The sequence below is a fragment of the Schistocerca serialis genome, chromosome 2 (assembly GCF_023864345.2).
Source record: "Schistocerca serialis cubense isolate TAMUIC-IGC-003099 chromosome 2, iqSchSeri2.2, whole genome shotgun sequence".
NCBI classification, from domain to species: Eukaryota; Metazoa; Arthropoda; class Insecta; order Orthoptera; family Acrididae; genus Schistocerca; species Schistocerca serialis.
In genome coordinates, this window is record NC_064639.1 from 616,641,777 (window position 1) to 616,648,867 (window position 7,091).

General features: G+C 43.6%; 1 pseudogene; it reads right to left on the minus strand.

Annotated features, from left to right (window-relative positions):
• Nucleotides 1-280: 280 nt before the first annotated feature.
• On the minus strand, nucleotides 281-398 carry LOC126458648 (5S ribosomal RNA; annotated as a pseudogene).
• Nucleotides 399-7,091: the final 6,693 nt, after the last annotated feature.

The window sequence follows — 7,091 nt, forward strand, 5'->3', positions numbered from 1 at the left end:
CACTAAGAAAAAAAAGACATACCAGGAGGGAATCATCGGAATGGGACGGAAATCGTTAGATGTGACGTACATGTACGGAAAAATGCACTCCGACTTCAGGCTGGATCGGGACCATCCGACCGCCGTGTCATCCTCAGCTGAGGACGCGGTTAGGAGGGGCTTATGGTCAGCACACCACTCTCCCCGTCGTTACGATGGTTTTCTTTGACCGGAGCCACTACTATTCGGTCGAGTAGCTCCTCAATTTACATCACGAGGCTCCGGAGTGCACCCCGGAAAATGGCAACAGCACATGGCGGCCCGGATGGTCACCCATCCAAGTGCCGGCCACGCCCGACAGTGCTTAATTTCGGTGATCTGACGGGAACCGGTGTATCCACTGGGGCAAGGCAGCTGCCCTTGTACGGAAAAATAAATGATTATAATTTCAGAAAGATTGGATGATTTATTCAAGAGGAAGAGCAAGTCAATAATGTGTCGGTCCACCTCTAGCCCTTATGCTAGCAGTTATTCGGCTGGACGTTGATTGGATAGCCTCCTGAGGGATATCGTGCCAAATTCTATACAACGAGCGCATCAAAATTCCGAACTGGCTAGAGGACCTTGCGCATAATGCTCCATTGGGGAGAGATCCGGAAATCTTGTTGGCCAAGGTAGGATTAGGCAAGCACGAAGAGAAGCAGTAGAAAGTCTCGCCATGTGCGAGTGGCCATTAACTTGCTGAAATGTAAGCCCAAGATGGCTTGCCATGAAGGGCAACAAAGCTGGCGCGTAGAATATCGTCGACGTACGGCTGTCCTGTAAGGGAGCCGCGGAAATCAACAAAAGGGATCCTGCTATGAAATGAAATGGCACCCCAGACCATGACTGTTGACTGTCAGGCGCTATGGCGGCTGACAGTCTGGTTGGTATCCCACCGCTGCCCGGGGCGTCCCCAGACACGTCTTAGATCAGGTGTCTCATTGACTGGAGTAGAACTGTCACCCGCCATACAGCCTGGAACCAGGAGTGATATTTTGAGGTGCTATTCCATTTCATAGCAGGACCCCTTTGGTTCATCCGCGCGGGGCCAACGAGATATATGGGCACTGAAAGAACTTGTGACGTCACACTAGTCGGCTTTCCCACCACACTTCGAGAAATCTCAGCTCCGTGCAGGGTCCACAGGAAAACAATACCTAATTGAAAAGCTACCCACTAAAAGCCTTAACTTTGTCGTGTGCCTTCAAGAACTTGGATTCGTTTAAAAACGCAGTCATGAATTACTAAACCCCGCTCTAATAATTACTCTTTCCCCTCCGGAGACGGCTGCCGGCACTCGTAAGACGTGCAGCGTCACGTGCTGTGACGTACGCGCCACGTGCTGTGACGTACGCGCCACGGCATGTCTTCCTTGTGGGCCCCGAACCCGCGGCAGCCTTACAGAACAGCGACGATATTCTACGCCCCGTTTTCTTGTTCTTCGTGGCAAGCCATCGTGGGCTTACATTTCAGCAACATAATGCCCTTCTGCACACGGCGAAAGCTTATACTGCTTTCTTCGTGCCTTCCAAACCCTACCTTGGCAAGCAAGGTCGCCGAATCTCTCCCCAACCGAAAGCCCTTCAACAAGCTTGGAATTTTGACGATCTAACGCGCCAATTGGACAGAATATGGAAAATATCCCACAGGAGGACAACCAACAACTCTGTCAGTCAATGTCAAGCGGAATGTCTTGCAAAACAGCCGAGGTGGGCGAACGCGTTATTGACTTGCTCAGTTTGTGAAGCTTTTTCTCTTGAATAAAGCTTTCAGTTTTCCTGAAAATTCCAATCATTTGTTTGTCTGTACATGTACGCCACATCTACCTATTTCTGCCAGTTCGGATAACTCCTTAGTGCAGCGTCGATTTATTTATTTACTGATTTATTTTGTCTACAAGTGTTTGTGAGTAATATGTAATGTGTGAGTTTTTAGAGTTTCCATTTTTTATCCCAATGACGTTTTTTATAACAAGCCAATTACTGCATTCAGCCAGACTGAAGACTCGATCCAATTCTTTGCTGACAAACATAATGTAACACGTCGTATGAACACACTGTCATCAGCAGACACTACGTTAACCTTCTGTCAGTCTCAGTAAAACGTAAGTGAACCATTATAGATCAAGCTATATATTTTAATGACTTTATAGATAAGCTGGGATTTCAGAGTTTGTAAAAATGGTATCGTTATGTATAATGAAGTGAGACCCGAAAAATGTGCATCAGCAGTCAGTCAAATATTAAAACGTCTTCAACTTAGTACAAAAATGAGCAACTGGCTCTAAACGTGTAGAATTGTAAAATGAAGAGACTTGCAGTACAGAATTACTAAGAGACTAATGACGTAAGTCAGATTTTCTTTGAAAAAAATACGCTGAGACGGATAAAGCAAGTGATAGAATACTGTACGTAGGTAAAGATGTATTTATAGGATACTCAGTAGAAGCAGTTCTTTATGATTTATTCTTCTAAAACATAGTAAGATCTCTGGTGGAATATCTCTCGAGGTTAAAAGACCTCTGTCATATTTGACCAAGTGTAAGAATCAAATCTTGTGAGTACGAAGAAAACATCCGCAGTTTGTTTTAAGAAATGTGAACTGCTTAACGTTCCAAGAAAAGCTGTATTTATGTGGCTAGAATCTAGATATAGTTCTAATATTTCCAAAAATGATTCTAACGGTGGATGAAAGAAATATTCTGCGGACTCCTAATGACCGCTTTTGTCGGGACTGTGAAGACGGGTTTCAGTTCAGAAACATACACAGTCCTGGTAAATGGTGCTCTAACCGTGAACTGAATTCGAAAACTGTAAATCTGAGGGACAAGAAGTGTTCCCTCTGCTACGTAACGTGCATTTCTCAACGTATCTACAAGTATACAGATGAATGAAAAGCACCATATTACTTATATTCTACAGGATTTTTCGGCTATATTGCTTATATTCTACAGGATTTTTCGGCTTATACGTACATATGTGTAGTCCTATAACAAGTCTTCAAGTGGTAGACAGTGTTCTGGGAAAAGTTGTACTGTGTTCGATTTCTGCAACTCATTTTCTGCGTAAGGCGCAGTCGTATGTAACGATGAAACCTAGCTATAGTGGGAACTCAGAGCTGTTGTGAATGTGTACGGAAGTAAAATAAAGGCAGAACCTGAAGTCCACCACCACCGCCAAGTCTAGGTACCACAAATCAGGAAGACGTTATTAAGCAGAGTGAAAAATCAGGGTGCCGTTTCTATTTCACTCACTTGACAAGCACACTTTGGAAAAGAGAAGGGAAGATTAGCTTTTAATATCCCGTAGGCGACGAGGTTGTTAAAGATGGAACACGAACTCAGATTGGGGAAGGCTGAGACAGTATCACTGTGGTGACCTTGTCAAAGGAAACATCACAGCATTCCTTAACCGAGTTAGGGAAACTACGGCAAATTTAAATTTGGAGCCCTACATGGGGATCTGAATTACCAAATACGAGTCCATTGTCCAACGACTGTGCAGTCTCTCTCGGCTGCAGACTCGGAGGCTCTTTGGCTCTGATACAGGCTATCGTATCGCAACACGATGACAAGGAACATCTAGCAGCCACAACGCTTACCTTCCCGACCAATTAAAAGCGATGAAAATTTCTTTTTAACGAAGCTGTTATTAAAGAGACGCAACTCCGGATCGAAGTGATCGTGTAGTTGGCCTTGCCAACGGCCGCAGTTCTACTGGCTGAGTCACTCAGTGGTAGGAGACGAGCAGTCTTGCGGCAATCGACCCCAAGCAAGTATCACAGCGGCACAAGAAGTAAGCATTCGTCACACGACCAGTAAATTAAAAGGTCCGTTTATGTAAATTTATGGCAATGGCCTTGCCGCAATGGATACACTGGTTCCCGCGAGATCACCGAAGTTAAGCGCTGTCGGGCGTGATCAGCACTTGGATGGGTGACCATCCAAGCCGCCATGCGCTGTTGCCGTTTTTCGGGGTGCACTCAGCCTCGTGATGCCAATTGAGGAGCTACTCGACCGAATAGTAGCGGCTTCGGTCAAGAATACCATCATAACGACTGGGCGAGTGGTGTGCTGACCCCACGCCCCTCCTATCCGCATCCTCCTCTGAGGATGACACGGCGGTCGGATGGACCCGATGGGCCACTTGCTGCCTATAGACGGAGTGGTTATGTAAATTTATGATAAACTATTTTCAATCTGAAACTCCCGCTACACGATACTTTGTTTCTGGTGTTAAGTATATTACGTGCGGCCCAAAAATATTCGTCTTCTTCCGACGTGGCTCAGGTAACCTAAAAGATTGGGTGCCCTTGAATTAAGGTACATTTTTCCCTTTGCTTCTTTTCGGTTACTTGTTACTTTGTAATTCGTATACAAGTTTCAACTGGAAATCATAGAAACAATACCGCTTTTTATGGTCACACACAGGTTAGGTAAGAGGCTATACAACGTAGGCTTTGTTTGCCGCGCGGGATTAGCCGAGCGGTCAGGGGGCGCGTTACAAGTTTTATAAGTAAACAGTTGTAAACAAGTTCTGTTGTAATAGTACCTAATGGTACTATGGATGATAGTACCACATGGTGTTTTTCATGCAATTGGGATTATCGTGTCTATTAATCACGTGTGAAGTAAAATGTCTTCTCATTTATCATGGATGATCATCCGGAACAACAACGCGTACCTCCTGAAGAAAAGGAACATCAACAAACCATTCAGTACGGAGCCAAACAAAGTTATTAATGTCAGTTCGTATCGGTTCAGTGGATTGATTCACCGGAAGAGTGTTGGAGTAGTTGCTGCTCCAGATAGCAAGGGCTTCACTGTTGTATGCAATAAGCTTAAAGTCTCGCACAAACCTGCAAAATCAGTTGTAAAAAGACAATGAAAGCAGGACCTCGACGCTCCCTGTACAAGTTGAAGAGGCTTCTAAACAATAACAGGTTCAGGAGTGACATAAGGAAGGCTGCACTGAGCAGGGCTAGTGATGTTCTACGCTCTCAGAAACCACTCCCTGTCAAAAAGGCACGGGCAAAGAAAACTGAATAAAACTACTTTATTTCTTTTCAATAAATGTAAACATTCCAAAAAAAAGGCGTTGCAGTCATGGACTGGGAGGCTGATCCCGGTGGAGCTTAGAGTCCTCCCTCGGGCATGGGTGTGTGTGTGTGTTTGTCCTAAGGATAATTTAGGTTAGGTAGTGTGTAAGCTTAGGGACTGATGACCTTAGCAGTTAAGTCCCATACCATTTGACACACATTTGAACATTTTGAACATTTGTAGGCTTTGTTTACTGTCAAATACACACTCGTGGTCTTATATACAATTAGATGTACCAAAATAGACAACCCGAATAAAGTTGGACAGGTATTATGGTACAATTCTTGGAGCAATATTTGTTTCGCTACATCGACAATCACAGTATGATTCAACATGGCGTGGGTGCCGCCACATTAGTAAACTTAGCTCTTTGCGGACACATTACTGGCATTATGTATGGCCATTTGGTATTACAATCAGAAAAGTTAAATACTATAGCAAGCAACGGCTTCATCTGTAACTTGTACGAAGAAAGAATGTGCCTTTTGAATCAGAGGAGGGAGTTCCTTAACGATTAAAATTAAAGGGAAGTTATGGATGCCCGGGAGAGAATGTTTCGTAATTCGACGATTTAATGACAACACTTTATATGTTACCAACTCGAGCTTTAACTACCTATTTTGCGTTATCTAGTAGAAGTCCATGACCAATCCATCGTGCATGAAACTTTGAGGTGACGTACTGTGGCACAATCCGTCGAAAATAGGTTTGTGCCGGGACATACATAAACCACAGTCGTTGTTGTCCTTACCACAGTTGTAAGTGGGCTGTTTGTTTCCTTATTGGCAACGTGACGTAGCGCTCTGTAGGAAAATCACTGGCTGTTCTGTGTGCAGTCTGTGGCTAGTTTGCATTGTTGTCTGCCATTGTAGTGTTGGGCAGCGGCAGCTGGATGTGAACAGCGCGTAGCGTTGCGCAGTTGGAGGTGAGCCACCAGCAGTGGTGGATGTGGGGAGAGAAATGGCGGAGTTTTGAAATTTGTAAGACTGGATGTCATGAACTGCTATGTATATTATGATTTTTCAACACTATTAAGGTAAATACATTGTTTGTTCTCTATTAAAATCTTTCATTTGTTAACTATGCCTATCAGTAGTTAGTGCCTTCCGTAGTTTGAATCTTTTATTTAGCTAGCAGTAGTGGCGCTCGCTGTATTGCAGTAGTTCGAGTAACGAAGATTTTTATGAGGTAAGTGATTTGTGAAAGGTATAGGTTAATGTTAGTCAGGGCCATTCTTTTGTAGGGATTTTTGAAAGTCAGATTGCGTTTCGCCTAAAATATTGTGTGTCAGTTTAAGCACAGTCATGTATAATTGTTCAAAGGGGACGTTTCATATGTCGACCCTTAACCGAGGATACTTCACTGGAATCTTCTGATCTTTTTCTTGTAGTTTGTGTAATTACTGTAGCTATTGTTTATTGCTAGCGGGTAATTGTAGAGAGAATCTCCTTTGTAGTTGCAGTCTTTCATTGTTGTTGTGGCATGCATGTAGATTTGCACCAAGTATTTCGCAACTGCGCTAGCAATTAACTAGACATTATTTTCAGTGCTATGTTAATGTGTTTTCTTATTTTGCTCTTCAAATTGTCTTTTTCTGTGTTATTGTGACAATAATGGCGTGTGAAAAACGCAATACTAGGCTCCAAAGTAAACTGAGAAATGACAGTGAAGACGAAAGCAGTGTGTTAGCGCCATCGAGTAATGAATTAACTAATGTTCAAAGTAGTAATTTGATAATTGTGCATAGGGAAATGGAGCGGGCGGCAAATAATGGTGTAGACAGTGAAACAATTAGTGAACAGGGAAGCATTATCGATCGATCGGTCAGCAACAGTTTGCCTCAGGAATCCGAAATGACAGGACACAATCTTGCAAATACTGTAGATTCAGGTTTTGGGTCCTCACCGTTTTCTCAAATAAGTCAAGACACATTCTCTGTTAGTCAAAATGTGAATGTTGCCGGTGCAACTTC